We start from the raw sequence: 23,146 nt of genomic DNA on the forward strand, positions 1-23,146 counted from the left end.
TTGTGCCATAATGAGGGGGCTCAGGCACCCAGTTTAAGTTGAGAGTTCTGACCTCTGGGGTCCCATCCCACCTTCAAACTTTTATGATATAAAAGAGCTTTATTTCCAAATGCACATAAGGTTTCAACTAGTTGAATCCCTTAAAAGTCAAAGCCCTCTCAAGACAGATCCCCCTAGCCTCTCCCCTTATAAATCAAAGACATCAAAATATGGCTCCAACCGTGGGTATATGGGGAAAGGGTTGTCCCCAAAGTTTTCTCCCAAATGCACCCACCCCTTGATCTAGGTAAAAGACTTCAAAAGTGATCCTCTAATACACTTTTTAAAACCTCATTTAACATAGTCGAAAGTGGAATTAGTTCTGTGAGTTGGTTTGGCAGAGAGATGAAGTCACATCAAATCCATATTCATTAATCGACATCCCATATGTCATCTGTGAGGATGAATGGGGGCTTTCGTGTGGGAGGAAGGATACTTCAACGCAAATACTCTGGGACTCACAGAGACCTGTCTGCAGTCTTCCTGTTTTGCCTCCTTTTAATTGATTCATCTCAAACGCTGGGAATCCAGGGAGACTCCTCTAGTCCAGCGGAAACCCTCTCATGTTTAATATGCCTATCCCCACTCTTAGCACTCTTAGACTGAAATAGGTCTTTGAAGACACTGAAACATTCTTATGCGTTGTTTTTAAAATTAACTTAGTTAAAACTTGGAATGTCATTGTAGAAAAGTTAGAAAATGTAGGTAAACAAAAGAAAACCTCCTGGAGAGAATGGCTATGAATATCTAGTAGGTAGGCTGTCAAGCCTTCTTTCTCTGTCTCCATCCTTTAGAGCAGCAGTCCCCTACCTTTTTGACACCAGGGATGGTCCCACCAAAGACATTTTTTCCACAGACCAAGTTGGGGATGGTCTCAGGATGATTGAAGAGCATTATGTACTGTTATTAATACATCAGCTCCACCTCAGGTCATCAGGCATTAGACCCTTGAGGTTGGGGACCACTGCTCTAGAGCAATGGGAATGAGGGTAGTACTTAGAGAATAACTTTATTATCCAGGCTCCACTGAGTGTAAGCTGAAACTTCTAGGTCAACCTCACTCTTGGAAAAGCCAACATTAGGGGTATGTGGAAAAAAGTTACAGAAATGATACAGGCTGTTTCAAATCAAACATCCTCTCCCTCTTGGAAATTATTCAGATTTCCATTCATTATCAATAGAGCAACCTCACTTACTGAACATGTAAAATGTGCTGAGCATCCTTCATCTCACTGAATGGACATGTTCTAGGGCCTTCCCAGGGACATGATGGTAAAGTTTTAAAAACCAGCAAATCTTGGGGTGGAGCCCTGCCTTGTAGAGTTGCCATTTTCTGTGGTGTAAATACTCCTATCAGTTTCAAGTTATGACTCAGAGTTGGAAGGAGAAGCACAGCATCATACCGTGGTTCTGCTACTGAGATGTCAGTCATCAGAGGTGAGGGCAAAGTAGAGTCATGTAATTAGGAAGTGGTGAGTAGTGTGTATTGTATATTTATTACTTATGTTTTTAATATACTCTAGTCAATGGAAAGTTTATATATCTTAATTTTCATTAATGGCTGTGTTTTGCAAGCTGGCTTGCAAAATCCCTGAAAAGCAATGGATTGGTTCTGGTGAGCCCACACATCACAAAGCCTTCTGCACCAACCCTCCCCCACTTGGTGTGTAAGTAAAATGTGATTCATGAACTTTTGTTTGATATAGATTTAGGTTTTCTTTTTCTATTTTTCCATCCTCAGGATATTCTTATCCTCCTTTGATTTTGCCTTCTGGCAACAGGATGGGAAATGGAAGCTGGACTCCAGAGAGAAGAGCTTTTCTATGGAATAAAGATTTGAAGAAAGGGAGTAAACTAAAGCAAGAAGTGGAAGGCAAGTTCAGAAGCCTTGCTGTCCAGCACTGTAGCCACTGGCCATATGTGGCCACTGAGATTTGAAATGTGCTGCATAGTTGGGATTGAGATGTTCCATAGTTGTAAAATACACACCAGATTTGGAAGGTTTTGTTCAAAAAAATATAAAATATCCCATTGATGATTTCATATTGATTATATGTTGGATGATGTTTTGTATCTGTCAAGTTAAATTATGTTACAAAATTGATTTACCTGTATCTTTTCACTTTTTAAAAGACATCCACTAGAAAATGTCAAGTTATATCTATAACTTGTGCTATCTTTCTATTGGACATCGCTGCTACAGGGAGTTACCAGGAGTCAACGATAACCTCTGTTGACAGTTGTTTTGAGTGTTTTAGCCCTAAGTTTCACAACCTGGAGGCATGGTCTCTGAAACCTACTGGCTTGGTGAGAAAGCTGATTCCTATAGCATCTTTCAGGAACTCAGATTGACCTGGACTTATTTAGTGCCAACCTTTAGAGTCAGTGTGAACAAGAGCCAGCAGTGTGAACAACAGCACACTCCTGCACCTTCACACCATCTGACTTCCTTACTGCCCTACTGTCTGCAAGCCCAGCCACATTCAACTGGATCTAATGAGAAAACTCTGAACGCCTGCAGTCAAGTTATATCCCCAAGCAGTTATCACCCATCACGTGCTAGCCCTGAGCAGGGGCCATAACAGAGTGGGGCTCAGGAATACAAACGACATGGCGTGTGTGCTCAGTCGCTTCAGTCATGTCCGACTCTCTGCGACCCTGTGGGCTGCAGCCCGCCAGGCTCCTCTGTCCGTGGGATTCTCCAGGCAAGAATGCTGGAGGCAAGAATACTGTGCCATCCTCCAGGGGATATTCACCACCCAGGGATCAAACCTGCATCTGTGTCCTGCAACTTCTGCATTGCAGGCTGATTCTTTATCCCTGAGTCACCTAGGAAGCCGCCAAATATGTGGACCCACAGGTATATGGCCATTTGATTTCTGACATAGGTGCAAAGACATTTCAGGAGAGAAAGGAAATTCTCTTCAATAAATGTTGCTGAAATACCTAGATATTCATATGTCAGAACAATGAAACTTGGGACTTCCCTGGTGGTCCTCTGGTTAAAAATCACCTTGCAATGCAGGGGACACAGGTTCCACCCCTGGTCAGGTAACTAAGATCCCCCATGCCGTGGGGCAATTAAGCCCGTGCGCCCCAACTAGAGAAAGCCTCTCGTACCACAATGAAAAATCCCACATGACGCAACAAAGATGCCTCGTGCTGCAATTAAGGCAAGATGCAGCCAAATGTATAATAAATGTGTTTTTTTTTTTAAATACAGTATTTTTTTAAAAAGAACCTTGAACCATATTTCACATTCCATACAAAAATTAAATCAAAATTGATCCTAGCCCTAAAACTTAAAGCGATAAAACTTTTGAAGTAAACATGGGGGAAAATATTTATAACCTTTAGTTAGGCCAGGTTAACCATTGCTGCAGTTAATTCTCTGCTAAGAATCCTAACAAGTAGACCAGATTGATTCCTTTTAGGATCTGTATCCATAAAGTCCCAGCACAGGGCCAGCTCCCAGAAGCCTTCCCATCTGTTTCTAGCATCTCCTAGCAGTCTCACCTGGTCTGAGTGCCCTGTGGGGAGCTCTGTTCTCAGCTATTCCCGCCCACCGAGGAATTAGTGCCTGAAAAATGTTTGTGTGGTTTCTCTCAATGGGACCTGCATTTTTATAGATCAGTGGAGCAAAAAGGCTTCATTTCTATGAGGGGATATGTCAGACTCTCCTGAGACCCGAGGGATCTTTCCATCACCTGGGCAATCACCCTGAGTTCCTTCTCACGTTCTGCAATCACAAATCAGGAGACCTTTACTCTTCAGTTTTGGGAGCTGCTGGTAGAAGGCAGCTGACCTAATCTCTTGTTTCCTTTCAAACTGAACACCCAGCAAAGAGCAGGAGGGAGGAAAGGCCTGGAGCTTTTGATGCCTGTTGGGAACCCAGTCATACTGTCCAGCAAAGTTCTACCGGAGATGGCGAGTTGCAGGCTGAGAAATAGGACACAAAACTAGCGTCCTGTTGAGACAGGCTGAGACCTGGGACCTGGACTCCTTGCGGCAGTGCCTTCAAAACAAAGAAACTGTAAGGGACTAAAAATAACTGTGCATGCACAGTTGGGCCAAATTCTGGACAACGAGATACCAAATAACAAAAAGACTGCTACTTCTGAAGGGCCAGGAGTAAGGTGTTGGGAGCAAAAGCAGAGTGCCCCCTGCACACAACACCCACCAAGGGGTGGGCAAACCACCTAAGTCACTCTTCCAGCCCAACGACCCCTGGATACCCTCACCCCATAGAAGGAACCAGCTCGTCCCCTCTCCCTGGGGAACAAGCAGGGAAACCTGTTACTTGTTTTTGCTCCCTCCTGCTGTGGCAGGAGCCCAGTAAAGCCTTACCTGAATTTCTTGTCTGACCTCTAGTCCATCTGTATTGGTTGGGGAAGGCCAAGAACCTTGATCAGAGTCACCCTGAAGGACACCTCCCAGTGAGACTGTGCCTACCAAAGAATGGCTTGGAATCTTCTGGAATGGAACTCTTCTTCCTTCCAGGTAATCACGACGGACCAGGTTAGCTCCCAATGGGGCTAGAGGATGAGCCGGGACCTTGACTGGGAGCCCCTGGGTTTTGAGATGGCCCATTCAGCCCTCTGGAGTCCGACCCACCCCAGGGCTGGCTGACCCCCAGGTCAGAACCCCATCAGAGACACAGAACAACAATGTTGTTTCTGGAGTTTTTTTAACTGCTCTTTAATTCTGTGGACAACTTAACACACAGGATCAGGAAATCTCAGTTGGAGGAACAGTAGCCGTATTCTAGCCTGACTACCTCGCCGACACATAAATCTCAGCTCCATCATCCCTGTCTGCTCTTCGCCTGAATGCTCCCAGTGACAGAGTTCTATTTTAAAAACAAGCCCTAATTGTTAGAAAGTTCTTCCTTATATGTGCAGCTGTGAAGAAGAATGAGGAAGTTCTCTTTGTACTGATGTGGAAAAATCTCCAAGATATACTATCAAGTGAAAGGAAAGAAAAAAAAAACAAAAACAAAACAAAACCTAGTGTTGAACAATGTGTACCATATAGTAACTTTGGAATTTTTTTTAATGAGATAAACAAAAATGATATTCATATATGCTTATATGTGCATCAAGAAACTCTGAAAGAATATATAAGAAACTTCAAAAATAAAGGTGCCTTGGGACTTCCCTGGTGGTCCAGTGGCTGAGACTCTGTCCCAAAGCAGGGAGCCCCCTGGTCGATCCCTGGTCAGGGAACTAGATCCCACATGCTATAACGAGAGTTCACATGCTGAAACGAAAAGATCTCACATGCCACAACTAAATGTTTAAGTTACTTAAGGGGGAACAGGGGAAAATGAAGCCAAGGATAATGAAAGCTAAAACGTATGTGCAATTTACTTACTGCAAGCCAAGAGCTACTCTTAAGTGCTTTACATGTATGAACCCCTTTCGTCATCACTACAATCCTGCATCATTATTCCTATTTGTCAGATGAGGACACTAAGGCTCAGAGATGTTAAGGAACTTCCCTAAGGCCACACAGCTAGTCAGCAGCAGGGATGGGATGCAAATCCAGGCAGTCTGGCTTCAGAGTCTCTGCTCTAAGGACCCTGCCAAACTGTCCCTTCCAGAGTATAAGGGTGACAAGGAGATTTTCCCTGTGCTTGTGTTTGTTTTTAGACTTTTTATTAACTTGGTTGGTCGGTTGATTGGTTAATGAGTTGGCTAGTTACTTTTTTAACCACATGAATATATTACATTGCGCCAAATAAAATTTTCTCTGGTTGCTATGAGGGAACAATATTACAAGCAGTGGGTGGGGGAAAGTTTGAAAAGAAAGGAAAAAAGAGAAAAATGAAACAAAAATTCTCCCATAAGCTGAGAAAAAAAACAACACCACAACTACTATCCTGACGTTTTTTGGCTTTTTTGTCCTTGGTTGGTTCTCTGGGCAACTACCAGGTCCTGCTGAAAGTGAAAGTGTTGGATGCTCAGTCAAGTCTAACTCTTTGCGACCCCATGGACTAGAGACCACAACTTTCCTCTGTCCCCAGGGATTCTCTAAGCAAGAATACTGGAGTGGGTTGCCATTCCCTTCTCCAGGGGATCTTCCTGACCCAGAACCAATTGGTTCTGGTCTCCTGCATTGCAGGCAGATTCGTTACCATTTGTGCCGCTGCTGCTGCTGCTGCTAAGTCGCTTCAGTCGTGTCCGACTCTGTGTGACCCCATAGATGGCAGCCCACCAGGCTCCCTCGTCCCTGGGATTCTCCAGGCAAGAACACTGGAGTGGGTTGCCATTTCCTACTCCAATGCATGAAAGTGAAAAGTGAAAGTGAAGTTGCTCAGTCGTGTCCGACTCTTAGCGACCCTGTGGACTGCAGCCCACCAGGCTCCTCCATCCATGGGATATTCCAGGCAAGAGTGCTAGAGTGGGGTGCCTAGGTCCTACTAAATGGATCCTTTTCCAGAGACAGAAAAGGACATTCTTGATTTTCTGCTGTTTCCTAGATGCCCTGGGCTTTCATATCCTTCACCATGCTGGTCCATCCTCCTCCAAATACACTCCAGGATGTCACTGTCCTCTTAAAATGAGGCCCCAGATAGAACCCAAGTCTCTAGCACTGGTCCAGCCAGTATGACTATCAACTCTCTTGTTTTGAGAACTACTAAGGCAACCAGTGTTTACACTTGCTATTCAGGAATCCTCATCTCCCCGCTTGCTATTAACTAAAACACCCAACATCCATTCCCAACTGCTTCTGTTGTTCAGCTCTCTTCTGTTACTTCCTGGCACAGTTGCTTTCAACCGGTGTCCAGGATGTTAAATCTCTCCCCATTAAATTTTTCCTTGTTAGTCTGTTTGACCCATTGGTCCAGCCTGCCTCAGTTGACTCCTGGCTGTTTCCCAGTCAAGAGATTTCCATTTGGTAGATAAGGAGATTGACACCCAGCGAGGAGACTTGCCAAAGAGCTCACAAGTGATTCGTGCAGGTGGGGAGGAATGAATGAGGGCCTCGACCTCCATGCAGTGCCCTCTCCAGGAGGGTCACAGCCCGGTGCCTGCGGAAGACTCCAACCGGCGGGCATGGTGACATCCTCTGCCTCCCCGTGTGCAGCTCTAGCGCCTCCCATAGGCACCGGGAGAGAGTGCACCCAGGTACTCCTGCGGCTGAGAGCTGCAGTTAGGATGTGCAGGCAGGCATGTGCGTGGCACATGTTCAAAGTTGGCTGGTGATTATAGCGGCTTAAAACATCATGTTCTAGATTAGCTGCTTGGGGTTTTCTGAAGCTTGTGCCGAAATCAGAGATGCCGTGGGGATGACATCTTCCTTATCTGTGAAGTGATGTGTTGCGGAGCTATTCAACAAGCAATCCCTAGAGACCACAGACCAAGGAACCCGTCCAGGAATTCCAGTCTCGCCTGCCCGCCAGTCCGCCGGCCAGATGTGCAGGTTGAAGTGTGTTTCGACGCTCCGCCTGCCTTCTCTCCAAGAGATGGGATCAGACAGCTATTTCGAGGATGAGTCCAGAGAAAAACGAGGGAGTGCCTACCTAATCCTTGTGCTGGTAGCATGTCCGACTTGGCAAAGTGGGTGGAAAAAGTAAACACAGGGAAATTCCCCAGGATAAATGAATCCGTGGTCACGAAGAACCCCAGAAAATGGGATAGGGGAGACAGAGAGACCTCTGTCAGATCCAAGTGCTCCAGGATGATTGTCCATGGGAAAATTCAGGAAAGCACAGGTGGCAATGAGTGAAAATGCCTTGGAGATGAGGTGACCCCAGTCAGATTCAGAGGCCAGCTCTCTGCAGAGGTCATCGTGGGTTTGTCTGGGGTCTGAGACACACCTCTGTATCTAGAATCAGGTCTCAGAAGCCTTCAGCAACTTCAGCTTGCCTGGATCGGGTGGAACTTCCAATGAAAGCTTGCTAACTTAGACCCCAAGAATGTGGTCTCCCATTCTGATGCTGCCTTACTGGAGGGGCTTTTGAACATCATGTAACAAATGATCATCTCCCTTTCTCCCCTTCAGTGGTGGCTCTTGGAAAGGCAAGAAGAGAGATGATTAATAATCCCCACTCTGCCTGCCTAACTGATGTCTTATAAATACAGAGACAATAGCATCAGGAAATTCTTCTGTATTACCTCAAGAATGACAGAGAATAAATACAAGACTTTGTTACTGCCATTATGCTGAAACTCATAAAACTGCCTATGGGGATATGTTTTCTGAAATCCCAAAACACAATTTTTTCTCTACTATGTAACCATCTTCACCTTATTAAGACACTTAACAGAAAGTCCCCAGGACTCCATCATGGGAAATTAAATCTCTGGAAAAGTAGAAAGGCCTCGAAAATATGCCCTTCTGACCCCACACAAGGAGCAGGTTAGAGCGAGAAGCTATCTCAAGTATGTTCTGTTGTGAACTGGGTGCAGCTGGCATCTCTTAACGGATAAAACTGGTTCCAAGAATGAGTCATCCTGATTATACCCTTGGGACATCATTCATAAATATCATCTGTCCCCAGAGACTTCCAAAACACAGGAGTCATGGCAAAACTCACACACATATATACATGTAAGCAAGGTTTCTAACAATCGGGTCATTGTTCAGTGCAGAGAAACCAGGCACACCCTTTATCTAAGATAAAAAGAAAATGCAAAAGCAATCAAATGAAATCTATCTTGCCCAACCTGAAAAACGGCAGTTGGATTAGAACACTGTCTATGATCCATTTTTAGTGAGTCTCCTTTCTGGGAACATTTCATCTAGCAGAACACTTTTTCAGGCCAGCTACCCTCCAACCACCATCAAATGAAGAAGTGTTCCCTGCCACCTGTACCCAGGTTCCCTTCCATGACTATCCTCCCCAAATTGGCCCCATCCTCGCTTAAGGACCCCAACATCTGATTAACTAAACTTTCTTCTTTCCTATAAAATATGTTTTCAGAAAAATAGCTCTCTTTTTTTCATAGGGAGTAAAACCAGAAATGTTCATTTCAGGCTTCTGGGCACCTGAAGCTCCAATACTGTGGCCACCTGATGTGAACAGCTGATTCCTTGGAAAAGACCCTGATGCTAGAAAAGAGTGAAGGCAAAAGGAAAAAGGACCAGCAGAGGATGAGATGGTTAGATGGTATCATGGACTCAATGGAGATGAATTTGAGCAAACTCCAGGAGATAGTGGAAGACAGAGGAGACTGGCATGCTGCAGTCCATGGGATTGCAAAGAGTCAGACATGACTTAGCAACTGAACAACAGTAACAACAAGCTCTTGGAACCAGGGTGAGGGGAGGCGAAAGGGATGTGTATCCTCTCCAGTTCCTCAAGGAAGAGCCTGCAGTTCACCGCTAAGAGAGATACCTCCCACCACCCCTTTCCAGCCCGCACAGAACAGAAAGTCTGGAGAGGACGAGACCTACACAGTGGCCGCTTGGCCCCACTGCAGCATCTTAACCCCACACAAAGCTTCCAGAAGATGCTCTTCCACAGAAGGACTTAAGAAGAGTCAGCAGGCCACACCGCCTAAGGCAAGGCACAGAATGTATTCATCCTTGCTGAGCTTGCAGCCCTGGAATAGAGGTTGGGAGGTTTCAGGCTGTTTCTACCCTCTTGGAGCCCTCCGTAGCACCCAGGAGGTTCTAGGTGCTCCCCTTGGAGAGACGTACTTAGAACTTGGTCCTCATGGCCCCTTCCACTGCTTCTCTCTCCACCACATTTAGGAGTTAGGAACTAACTGGAGTCCAGCCCCTCAAGTGCAAACCCAAGGGTGGCCATGACTCCTACAATCACACCCTCCTAGAGCACCAATTTTAAAATAGAAATGACGCCCCTCCCCATGCCTACTCTTTAGAGGGCATTAGACCACCAGCCTCCCACTGGACACATATCTTCGAATTCACCCACCCAGGAGTTGTCACCCAAGTGGAAAGAATTCTAGCATTGATTCTGTATATTCAAAAACTCATGCAAAGAGAGAAACAGAGAGAAGGAGAGTCTCACAGGCCACTTGGGCTGAAAGACATCCCCTTAGAATAAGCCAGGTCAAACTACTAGCTTTTCTTTTTTTTTAATTTCTTCAATGGTTATAGATCTATTAATTTTTTATTTATTCAGAGTCAATTTTGTTAATTTATTTTACTAGGAAATTATCCATTTATATTTTCCCTCTAGAAACAGTTATGGAATAACGGAGTAAGAACTTCTGAAAATCAACTCCTCCATAAAAGCAACAAGAACTCTGTCAAAAATGTTAAAATCATTTTTTTCATAATTTATAACAATCCAAGGAACATTATGACTTTTAAAATCAACTTTTCCATTTCTGCAAGAAAGGCAGTTGGAATTTTAAGAGACTGCTTTGAATCTGCAGATCAATTTAGGAAATATTACAGACTTAACAATATTAAGTTTTCCAATCCACAAACACAGAATATCTTTCCATTTTTTTCTTTCCATTTATTTGTGTCTTCTTTAATTTCCTTCAACAATGTTTTATAGTTTTCAGTAGATAAGTCTTACATTTCCTTGTTTAAATTTATTCTTAAGTACTTTCTTCTTTTTGATTCTATTGTAAGTGGAAATATCTTCTTGGATTATTCATGGCTAGTGTTTTAGAAATATAATTAATTCTTCTATATTGATATTTTTCCTGCAACCATGTTAGACTAGTTTATTAGCTCTAAAAGATTTTCTGTGGATTCCTTAGAACTTTCTATATTTAAGAGCATGTCATCTGCAAATACAGTTACATTTCTTCCTTTCCAACTTGGTTGCCTTTTATTTCTTTTTCTTGCCTAATTGTCCTGGCTAGAACTTCCAGTATAACATTGAACAGAAGTGATGAGAATAGACATCCTTGTCTTGTTCCTGACTTTAGGGGTAAAGTTTCCAGTCTTTTACCTTTTACTATTTTAAAATAAAATAAGATTTATTTTAGCTCTGGGTTTTCCATAGATCCTCTTTAACCCTGGTGGGAAGGTAAAACGGTGAAGCTGCTTTGAAACACTCTTTGACAGTTTCTAAAAAATTTAAACACAGAGTGACTATATAACCCAGCAACTCTCCTCTTAGGTATATACCCCAAATAATGGAAAACTCATGTCTACACAAAAACCTGTACATGAATGTTCATAGAATGATTATTCATAATAGCCAAAAAGTGGAAATATCCCAATGTCCATTAAATGATGAATGGATAAACAGAATGTGGTACATCCATACAACGTATTATTCATTCATAAAAAGGAGTAAGATAAAGATACAAACTACAACATGGATGAATCTTTAAAATATGCAAAGTAAAAAAAGGCAAACACAAAAGATCACAGAGCACATGATTCTATTTATATGAAACATCCAAAATAGGCAGTCTATAGAGAGAGAAATTACATTAGTGTTTGCATGGGAACGGGGAAGGGAATAATACAGAGAGACTAGTAATGGATATGGAGTTTCTCTCTGGAGTGATGAAATGTTCTGAAATTAGTGGTAAGAGTTGCAAAACTCTCACAGTTATACTGAAAACCACTGAACTGTATACCTTAAAAGGGCACATTTTATGGAATGTGACATGTATCTCAACAAAGCTGTTATTTAACCAAATTTTATTCCTAAGCACATTAGCTGCTTCATATAAATTTTGATGGTGTTTTTGTTTTCACTTAGTTAAAAGTATTTTCTAATTTCCCTTGTGATTTCTCATTTGACCCACGGGTTACTGAGACGTGTCATTTAATTTTCAAATATTTGGAGGTTATCCATATGTATTTCTGTTGCTAATTTCTAATGTAATTCCACTGTGTTCAGAAAAATACTTTGTATCATTTAAAGCATCTAAATTTATTAACAGTTTGCTTTATGACCTGGCATAAAACCTGTCCTGGAGAATGTTCCATGTATGCTTGAAAAGAATGTATTCTGCTGATGTTGAGTGGAATGTTCCATAGAGCAAAACAAGTTGGCTGGTAGTGTTATTCAAGTCTTATGTCATTTCCAATTTTCTGTCTAGTTACCTATCAATTATTGACAGTGTGGCATTAAAGCTCCCAAATATTTTTGTTGAATTATCTATTTATCCCTTCAATTTCATCAGTTTTTACTTCATATATATGGGACTTTCTCCTTAGGTGTGCATAAGTTTATAACTTTTATATCTTCCTGGTAAATTGATCAGTTATCATTATAATATGTCCCTCCAGGTGCCTAATAACATTTTTTTTTTTTTTTGGTCTTAGAATCTATTTTGTTTGACAGTGTAGCTCTCTTACATTTACTTTTTATAAAGTATATCTTTTCCATCCTTTTATTTTCAACCTATCTGTGTCTTTGAATCTAAAGTGCATCTCTTTGTAGATAGCACATATTTGGACTTTTTATTGAAAACTGCCTTTTGATTGGAGTGGTTTAATCCATTTACCTTTAATGCAGTTACTGAAATGCCTGGATTTGTGTCTGTCATGTTCTTGTTTTCGATATGTTTCATGCTCTTTTTAATTTATCTCTTCCTTCTTTACTACCTTCTTTTGTGTCAAATAGATATTTTGTAGTATGCCATTTTAAGTCCTTTGTTGGATTTTTAAATTATTGTATGACTGGTTAGTCTAGGGATTATAGTTTATATCTTAATTTATCATAATTCTCTTTGGATTAACACTAACTTAATTCCAGTACAATATTGAGTTTACTTCAATATAACTGTTGCATACATAACCCTCCTTTTTGCTATTTTTGACATATATATTATGTCTTTCTGTAAGCCCCAAAATACAGTTTTATAAATATTGTTTTATGTAATCATATTTTAAATCTGATATGAGAAGAAAAGAGAAAAATATATAATGTAGTCTGTTATATTTACCTATGTAATTACCTTTTCCAGTGGTCTTTATTTCTTCATGTGAATTCAAGTTACTCTTTGATGTCCTTTCTTATAAGGTAGTTCTGCTAGCAATTTTCAGTTGGCCTGGAAAGGTGTTTCATCACTGTCACTTTTGAAGGACAGTTTTGTTGGATAATAATACTCTTGATTGATTTTTTTTTTCTTTCAGTTCTTTGAATATGTCATCCATCGCTTTCTTTCAATATTTCTAATGAAAAGTCAACTTTAATCATATTGTTTTTCCTAGGTATGTATTGCATTGTTTCTCTTACTACTTTTAAGTTTTCTCTTTGTCTCTGTCTTTCAATAGTTGTACAATGATCTATCTAGATGGTCACTACGGTCTTGGTAGTTCAAGAAACATCGTCTACTTTGGATTGATGATACATGATGCAGATACAAATTGTTTTTATTATGTACAACCCATCATCCGAGTGCCAAGCAATGTCCTACTGTATTTCAAATTTAATCCTCATTGCAATGCTGAGAGAGGGTGAAGGCTAGTCATGCCCTTTGTGCAGAGGTGGAATCTGAGGCTTAGAAACATCTCAGTCTTTAAGTGGTAGAGATGTGATTCAAACACTGACCTTAGGCCCTATGACTTAGTGTTGAACATAGTTCGGTGTTCTTCAACTGGGATGTCATCTGAACATCCTGGGGTGTCCGCTGTGATAAAGTTAGTAACATGGGAGGAACCCTGGGGAAACTGATAACAATAATGCAAGATTTAGGAGTAGAAAACTTAAATATTGGGGATTATTTGGCCTAGAAAGGAGCTGAAATAACAATATATAAAGTGATATCCATGTTTGCTGGTAAGTACTAGATTATTATTTTCACTGAAGGGGAAAAAGCAAAACCAAACACTAGAAAGCACATTTCTGTTTCATCGGGAAAATCTTGTTCCTTTCAAGGATTCATGAGATGTCAAAATGTGTTGCCCAAAAGGTTGTGTGATCTCATTCTGCAGTAAGTCACTGCTTTTCAAGTCTCCTCAGCATATAGCTTAGGTGAAGGCAAGGGTGACTTCCCAAGACTCTTTCAGTCCTGCCTGCACTGCTCTAGTTAGAAAGACAGGCTCCCCATCCACGCCCACCAGAGCCTGAGCTCCATATGCTGCTCACTTCTAGAGCCTCTGCATCTCCCTCTGGTTCACGTAACTAATTAAAGCAAGACTCTTGCATGAAACACCCCTCCAGGCAGGGCCAAACCTCTCTTGAAAAAAAAACAGGCCACCCTATGAGTTCTAATGTAGAGACATATAAAAGCCCCACTTGTTCTAGCTAATCCCCCTGACCAACTGCCATGAAAATCCTCCCCATTTGATTTAATACTTTGAGGTAAGGACTGTGCATCACCTTGGGCACATCTGTTTGAGTAGATGGGTACCTCCAACTGGTTAACCATCTCTTGGGAAGAACAATGATTCTGAGATAATAACAGCTGAGGTCAGGAGAAATTCAGTTTGTGGACAGGAAGGTAGATAGAGAGGTTGAGATTTTGCCTTGCTGGAGAAATGAGTCAAAGGGGGCTGAGAAAGGAAAAACCAATGAGAGACAAGAACTCACTGACATTCAGAAAACACCAGTGCAGATCTGAAACATCCTTGTCCTTCACAACTGTCCTTCAGCCCAGCTTTGACTCGGGTCATGCAACATCTATTCAAGGCCAAGAGTCTGCACCCAAGACCTAAATGCTGTGCATCTTTGATTGTACCTCTCCCAGCCAGCTGGAATCATAAGCATATGTTTTTACATTCACTTTTCTATGAACTTCGTTTTGCTAGAGATTTCATTAAAACCCACTTCCAGTGTTGATATGTGCAACATGAAATCGTCCAGATGAATTGGGTCTGTAGATGGTGCCAACACTCTCGCCACACTCCATGGATCAAATTGCTCCGTATCCACTTGACTTGGCCGGAATGTAAAGGCAAATGCTGAGCAAATGCTATGAAATCAATAGCTACAGAGTGTTGCTTTCTTGTTTTTCTTTTTTTTCCCCCTAGGCAGACCCCAGAGGAGACTGACATGCAGATTAGACAAATCACTTTTCATAATCCTAAGGACTCCAGCATGACGTATCCAAAGTATTAATCAAAGGCTGGGACCAAGTAAAATGTGAATTAAATTTCTTAATGGAGAGAGACGTAAACTTTCTATCCTCAGATCTCTGGCTGTGGACATCTCTAAGGCAATGAAAAATTCAGCTACCCAGTTTATAATATTCTGAGAGATATATCACCAAAGTGACACAACTTTCTGTGGTTACATTTTCTGTTTAGAGAACTTGCTTTCCGACGTGGTTGAAAGGAGCTCGGGGGCAGCTGGCAGAGTTTGAGGGTAGCCCGTGAAATCTAAGGTCTTATATATTTGGGGTCATTTAAAGATTTCTTTCCACCAGTGCCTGGGGGCCTGTCCTGGGGTCTCAAACAGACTCCAGGGCCTTAATATTTAGTTCATGGAATTGCAAAGAGGTGAAATCTTTTGCTTTCTAAGCCAGCAAAGCCAAGATGAGCCTAAAAGAAATTAGACTGAAACCAAATGAGATGTAATACTAAAATTGAAAATAATCCTGCACTATGGCCTTTTTCAAAGGTCAAACTCACACCATCTAAAGTCCCTGCTATGACTCTGGTTAAGTTAGGGATAAACAGCAAGAAAAGAAAAAAAAAAGTTAGTCAATGAGTTTGTGAAGCAAATAAGTTTTTTCTCGCCCCTCACAGAGATCTGTATCGGGGCAGTGGGGGAGGTGGTCATGCAAAGTCTCTCCAGGACCTCTGTCTGTCTCAGAAGCAGTGGACACAGCAGTAGCCAGGCGGGATTCCTTCTCATCCGGCACTCTCTGGCTCCTTGAGGATGGATGGGGATATGAACGCGCATGGAATTTTTATAGGATGCAGTGTTTGTCCGTAGACAAATTTTTCCTAAGGGGTTAAAAGCCTTTTATGGGCATTATCTGACTTATCCTCCCCAATCTCCTGGTAGATGGAGGGAAGGGAGAGGAAGCCAGCAGTACAGAGTGGCACACCAATCAGAAATCCACAAAGCCTACTTTAAGAGGTTATCAGTGAACTTCCCTGGTGGTCCAATGGTTAAGAATCTGCCTGCCAATGAAGGGGACACAAGTTTGATCCCTGGTCCAAGGAGATCCCACGTGCCGCCGGGCACCTAAGCCCATGCACTGCAACTACTAAAGCCCATGTGCCTAGACCCTGTGCTCTGCAACAAAAACCACCACAGTGAGAGCCCACGCACCACAACTATAGAAACCCCAGCGCAGCCAAAAAGAAAAGAAAAATACTCCAGCATTAAAAAGAAGAGGTATCAGTGACTTGCCCAAGAGAAAGCAAGCTGGTAGAAACACGAATCAGAGGCATTCGCTTTCCCAAGGAGACAGGGGTTGAAGGATTGCATGCCACATGCCACACACACACACACACACACTGGGCCTCCCTGGAACTCAAGATAACAGTGTACACTTTGCAGGACAATTGTACTCATCTCACATGCTAGTAAAGTAATGCTCAAAATTCTCCAAGCCAGGCTTCAGCAATATGTGAACTGTGAACCTCCAGATGTTCAAGCTGGTTTTAGAAAAGGCAGAGAAACCAGAGATCAAATCACCAACATCTGCTGGATCATCGAAAAAGCAAGAGAGTTCCAGAAAAACATCTATTTCTATTTTATTGACTATGCCAAAGCCTTTGACTGTGTGGATCACAATAAACTGTGGAAAATTCTGAAAGAGATGGGAATACCAGACCACCTGACCTGCCTCTTGAGAAATCTGTATGCAGGTTAGGAAGCAACAGTTAGAACTGGACATGGAACAACAGACTGGTTCCAAATAGGAAAAGGAGTACGTCAAGGCTGTATATTGTCTCCCTGCTTATTTAACTTATATACAGAGTATATCATGAGAAACACTGGACTGGAGGAAGCACAAGCTGGAATCAAGATTGCCGGGAGAAATATCAAGAACCTCAGATATGCAGATGACACCACCCTTATGGCAGAAAGTGAAGAAGAACTAAAAAGCCTCTTGATGAAAGTGAAAAAGGAGAGTGAAAAAGTTGGCTTAAAGCTCAACATTCAGAAAACTAAGATCATGGCACCTGGTCCCACCACTTCATGGGAAATAGATGGGGAAACAGTGGAAACAGTGTCAGACTTTATTTTTTTGGGCTCCAAAATCACCGCAGATGGTGATTGCAGCCATGAAATTAAAAGACGCTTACTCCTTGGAAGGAAAGTTATGACCAACCTAGATAGCATATTGAAAAGCAGAGACATTACTTTGACAACAAAGGTCTCTGTCTAGTCAAGGCTATGGTTTTTCCAGTAGTCATGTATGGATGTGAGAGTTGGACTATAAAGAAAGCTGAGTGCCGAAGAATTGATGCTTTTGAACTGTGGTATTGGAGAAGACTCTTTTGAGAGTCCCTTGGAATGCAAGGAGATCCAACCAGTCCATCCTAAAGGAGATCTAGTCCTGGGTGTTCATTGGAAGGACTGATGTTGAAGCTGAAACTCCAATACTGTGGCCACCTGATGCTAAGAGCTGACTCATTTGAAAAGACCCTGATGCTGGGAAAGATTGAGGGCAGGAGGAGAAGGGGACGACAGAGATGGTTGGATGGCATCACCAACTCAGTAGACATGGGTTTGGGTAGAGTTCGGGAGTTGGTGATGGACAGGGAGGCCTGGCATGCTGCGGTTCATGGGGTCACAAAGAGTCGGACATGACTGAGAGACTGAAGTGAACAAGGAAATGACCAAGGCAAAAAAAAAAAAAGATCCATAATAAAGGGCAATTCCCTCCTAAACCCTTCCCTCACTCTTCTCACTGTCATATCCATCTAGAAATGGGCCTCAGAAGAGGGCAGAATGTACAAAGCAGCCAGATTGTCAGCAGGAGGAGTGAAGCTTCTAACAACCCCTCAAACAAACTGACTATAAATTCTGTATATTCTGGGCTAATACACTGTCCAAGCAGCAGCCCCCGACCTTTTGACACCAGGGTCTAGTTTCGTGGAACACAGTTTTTCCATGGACAGGAGGGGGTGATGGTTTGGGGATGATTCAAGGGCATTATATTTATTGTGCCCTTTCTTTTTAATCGTTTATGCTACCACTGATCTGATAGAAGGTACCAGTCTGTGGCCTGGAGGTTAGGGACCTCTGCTAAAGCACAGACTCAAATGTACTTTGCATTATGTCAGGCTAAGAGTGCACTGAGTTGCTGGCTGAACCTTTGCCTTCTTCTGCCGTGCCCGACTGCTCCCCTTTGCCTGTGATGGCCTAGCTGCAGATTTCACCCCCTCCCTCCCTCTCCCCGACTTGGAGATCCAGGGATTTTATCAGCATGCGTGCAGTAAATCTTGAAGGTCTATCCCCACTTGAACGCAGCGTGCTATAGCACACCGGGTTACAAGATGCATAATTAGAACTCATTCGGCTGACAGATTGATGGGGGTGCAGTGGAGGCCAGATAGCAGTAAATTAAGCAGCAAAGCACTGCAGACTCTGGAGTAACGTCAACGCCAAATTGCATGACTTTTGTAAGGCCTCTTCAAAGTGTATCTGTTTTAGGAGGGGCTTTCTTTTGAAGGTACGTCAGCATAAATACTTTTATGGGGAGTTTTTCCTCCTGGAATTCACCACTCCATGGACCCAACTACTTCAGAATCACCTACTTAATACACACAGTATATCATTATGGCCTATTATGGGATGAATAGTCACATGTATACATGACAACAATGACTTCTTAGTAGGACTCAGAAATACTCTACCTGACGAGCTAAAATATATATATATATATATATATATATATATATATATCCAAACAAATCATCATTTTTTACATTAAGTTCTGATTACCTGATTCTCTGAAAGTCAAATTGGGTAAGAAGAAAGTTAAATTTTAAAGTGTTCTGAGGGTTTAAACAAACAGACCTGAGTGCTACAGATGTCCTCATTCTGTATAGGACCGCTCACCAAGATCTCAGATCAGACAAATTCATGTTTAAGTACATGCAGCTGGCCTTCACCCCCAGGCCTCCTAATCTTTTTCACTTGTTTCCATCACTGCTTAGATGTCTGCAGTGTTGAGAGCATTCTTCTGACCCCGGCTCCCTTCTGTCTCTTAATGAGTTATCCTCCTTGTCTGTGTTCCCAAGCTTTCTCTAAATCAGGGATCATCAGGTGTGTGCACCCACAAAAGAGATCTTTAAGACTCCTCTTTTCAGATGACATCTACATTTCATCATCATATACGTAGATAGTTATAAAGGACGTAGGCTTCCCGGGTGGCACAGAGGTAAGGAATCCGCCTGCCAGAGCAGGAGATGCAAGAGATGAGAGTTTGATCCTTAAGTTGCGAAGATCCCCTGGACGAGGAAATGGGAACCCGCTCCAGTATCCTTGCTTGGAAAATTCCATGGACCGAGGAGCCTGGTAGTCTGCAGTCCATGGGGCTGCAAAGAATTGGACACACACACACACACACACACACACACACACACCATCTGGCAGTGGGTGTTCTTCTCTGGTACTTCAGCTCTGTTTCAGCAAACCCTTACTGCAACAGGTTCAGGTGATCCCACTTATGGAAAAGGTTTGCTTTCAAACATGCCTGCTCAAATTGTCCCTTTATTTAGGGACCCAGAGGATATTTAGACCCTGGGGCGATGCTCTGGAGTGAGACTGGGGTTGGTGAGAGAATGTTTTTTTCTTCAACACAGTCTTCTCTTTATTGATTCTTTGTTACTATTGATAATAATGTTTAAGGCTATTGAAACAGCAAAAATATGCATAATAAGGTATTTGCCATTTTCAATATAGCCCCACCCAGAATCCAAAAGAATATGGACTGTCCCGTACAAGAATTTTTTATTGTATAAGTGTGAGAAGTGCAATCATAAAGGGATAATGTTCTCAGGCTGGTGAGTTTTAGAAAAGATGGAAGTGAAGAAACTCAAAACCCATGCCTTTAAAGCCATGTGCATCTGCATAGCCTCTGGAGAACCCCCAGAAGGATGCATACTACAGAGTGAAGATGCTGTTCTTGAACAAGCCCACCAGACAGGGGTCATTCTGAGACCAGCAGTGAGAAACACCTGATGTACCACCGCCTGCCTCTGTTCCTCCAGTGATCATGAGCAAGACCAAGAGCAAGAGCAAGACTCTTCACTCACTCATTGGTTCATTCAACAAACACCTTCTCTGTATGAGCCACAGTGCTCTGTAGGCACCTTTGGCATTGTATCCCAGGGATCTTCTTGAATGATCATTGTCAACCAAATCCGGAGACTCCTATCAACCCTCATTTCTGATTCAGATCATAATTAAACCAGGGGGAGTGCAGAGAGCCACTGGTTACTTGGGAAGAAAAACCTGCCTTTGGTATTTCCAGACACTGGGGCCATCTAGAATTCCAGATCCCAAATAAAAATAAAATAAAAGGGGTTGGGGGGCGGGGATTCCTGAGGGAAGAAGTCATATCCTAAACTCATTGTTAAATTGCTGGGAAGTGTGAGTGATGAAAATGGCCAGAAAATACGATCCTTTGGTGGGTTGGGATCTCACTCATGTTTAATTGGGTCTCCTGTGAGGCATTTAAATCTATGGGCAGCTATCAAGGGTGAGAAGTCTGCTCCAGTGGCCCCCAAATGATTTCACCTTCACTTTCATTTTAGTGGTGGAGGAAAGCCAGGACATTTGCTAAAATATTTGAACTGTGGGTGTGTGTTTTAAGGCCTGTCTGTGTGTGGCAGTCGCCATGGAGGAAATTCAGAGTTCCATGATTGCTTTCAGCATGTCGCTTACCAAAAACCAGGGCAGCCACCGTGGAGGTCCAGGCACCTTGTACATGCCCTGGATTTCTCAGTTTCCCAACACAGAATTTCTTTTCTTTTTTTTTTTTTTAAGTATGGCTTAGAAATGACTATATTCCAAAATTTCAAGTATTTCCAAACCTTCTTCAGGCTGAAATCTAGGTGCTTCCAAATAAACAAAAATAGTTTACAAAGCACTCCTTAGGGACTTCCCTGGTGGTCCAGTGGTTAAGAATCTGCCTGCCAATGCAGAGGACACGGGTTTGATCCCTGTTCTGGGAGGATCCCACATGCCATGGTGCAACTAAATCCGGGCACTCCAACTACTGAAGCCAGCACTCTAGAGTCCTCGAGCCACAACAAGAGAAGCTGCCACAGTGAGAAGCCTGGGCACTGCAACGAAGAGTAACCCCTGCTTACTTCAGCTAGAAAAAGCCTGTGTGCAGCAATGAAGACCCAGCGCAGCCAAAAAGTAATTTGTTCATTTTTATAAAGCACTCCCTAGTCTCTTCACTCCAAATCCATTCAAAATAAACAGGAGAGTAAAATGTTGTTTTCTTTTGTTTTTCAGTTCTGCCTCATCATTACCAATTTGGGGACTAGAGACAGGTAGGAAAAGCAGTGGATCAGGAGGCAGGAGACCGAAGGGCGTAGTCTCAGGTCTATGGAGAGACCAAGGAGACTCTGAATCTCCACGCCACACTCCCTTGCAAAGTGATCTTGGGGAAGTTACTTAACTACCCTCTGCCTCAGTCTCCTTCTCTGTAGAGTGAGGAGCCTCTGAGTGGGTTGGCGAGGATTCAAGGAGATAGGGTGTAGGGACTGCTTAGCCTGGTACAGGCATAGACCACAGGCTCGGTCCTGTCTGCCGCTACTGCCGGTGGCATTAGGCAAGTCACTGAGTTTTCTTCTGCCAATGTGGGGAGGAAGAAAAGCACATTTTATGGCTTTACCACAATAAAGTTTTACTGCAAGGTAAATGGATCGAAAAGCAGTTTCTCCCTCCATTAAATTGCAAATGTCTTGAGGTCCAGGTCAGAATCTTGCTTTTGAATTCTACTCCAAGCTCCCCAGCACTCTTCCATTGCCTATCAATACCTTATACAGGGTGGGCAGCCATCTATACACGTTCACGGACTTGAAGTGTCTCTAAGTTTACCTTTGTGATAAGCAAAGGAGCGAGGCCGTTTCTGTGGGGGTGTTCAAGTGCGTCTGGGAGAGCCTGTGTGAGCGAGAGTAGGTGTGTTTATTAGTGATTTAGAGAGGAGGTAGGGGGTGCAGTTGCTCACTGGTATGAGCATTTCTGTAATTACTGAGCCTGTTTTGACTGACCTACTACTGAATTCACAGTTGCATAAATCTCTGGGCCAGTAGATAGAGATGCTGTTATTAAAATTCTAAAATAATAATAATAATAAAGAAGCACATTGTAGCTCTCAAATGAATCAGATTTCGACACTGATCTTCCAAAGATAAGTTCATGTGGGGAGAAGAGATGAATTGCATGTTTTCCGTTTTTGCCCTTCCTTGCTTTGATTTATCCAAAACTATCACCTCGAAGAGATAGCTTTTTCACTTCAAAACACAACAAAAATCAACTCCTGCTTCTCCACAGGCCCCCGCCCACCTCCCTCTGAATAGCACCAAGCGCAGATGAAGCCCTCTGCGACAAGCCTGGGTTTCTAAGACTTTACCTCAGAAACCCGAAGTTAAAAACACGTCTCTGCAGTGGCTGTCCATGTCTATTTCTTTTTATTTTGAAATAAAAGAAAGATAAAACAAAACCAAAACCCCCAGTGTTTTACCTGGCATGCGTTTTGTGATGACTCACTTCAAGAACATTCGAGGGGGGAGAAAAAACCCACTTCACTTTTACCTCTAGGAAATTCCCTTTTCATGGGAATGAAAATCCCGGCTCCCACGCGCTCAGATTCTGGGGACTTGGGGAGGTGGCTCCGTCTTCCTGCCCTGGAGCTCCGAGCCCTAGGGCAAGGCAGTGCTTTCTCCCTAACCAGATCATATTTTTCGATCTGAACGGTTTTACGATGGGGGCTTAAGCAACTTCCTACAGTCCCGTGGTTGCTCTTAATTTCTTCGACTTGGAGTGAAACCCCTCCGGGGAAGCCGTAAAGAAAATAAAAGAAAGAAAGGAGGAAGAAACTGTTTCTCTCCTCTTTCCTCCCTAAACCCTCCTCATAAACATCCTACCCCGTGTCGCAAAATGTATGGCGCGCGTTAAGCCTTGGCAGTATTTTGACACGATGCGTGGTCCCTCTCTCCCCCTCTATTCCTTTGAGGTTCATCTTGCAGCCCAGGGCTCTGTTCCTCTGCCAACTTGGTGGGAGTGTTTAGTGACTGGAAGGCTGTGGCCTGCTCTCCCCAGAACTTCACACTTCATTTTTCCATA

At 42.9% G+C, this 23,146-nt stretch overlaps 1 long non-coding RNA gene across 1 annotated transcript in view; it reads right to left on the reverse strand.

Annotated features, from left to right (window-relative positions):
* Positions 1–22,693, reverse strand: part of LOC129647596 (uncharacterized) — a 64,979-nt gene extending 42,286 nt beyond the window's left edge. Inside the window, exons 1-2 of the long non-coding RNA XR_008712367.1 lie at positions 22,545–22,693; positions 21,899–21,961 (exon numbers count right to left, since the gene is read on the reverse strand). This is a non-coding gene — a long non-coding RNA (uncharacterized LOC129647596). The remainder of the gene's footprint in view (positions 1–21,898; positions 21,962–22,544) is intronic.
* Between the last annotated feature and the right edge of the window lie 453 nt (positions 22,694–23,146).

Source organism: Bubalus kerabau, chromosome 3 (assembly GCF_029407905.1).
Source record: "Bubalus kerabau isolate K-KA32 ecotype Philippines breed swamp buffalo chromosome 3, PCC_UOA_SB_1v2, whole genome shotgun sequence".
Classification (NCBI taxonomy): Eukaryota; Metazoa; Chordata; class Mammalia; order Artiodactyla; family Bovidae; genus Bubalus; species Bubalus kerabau.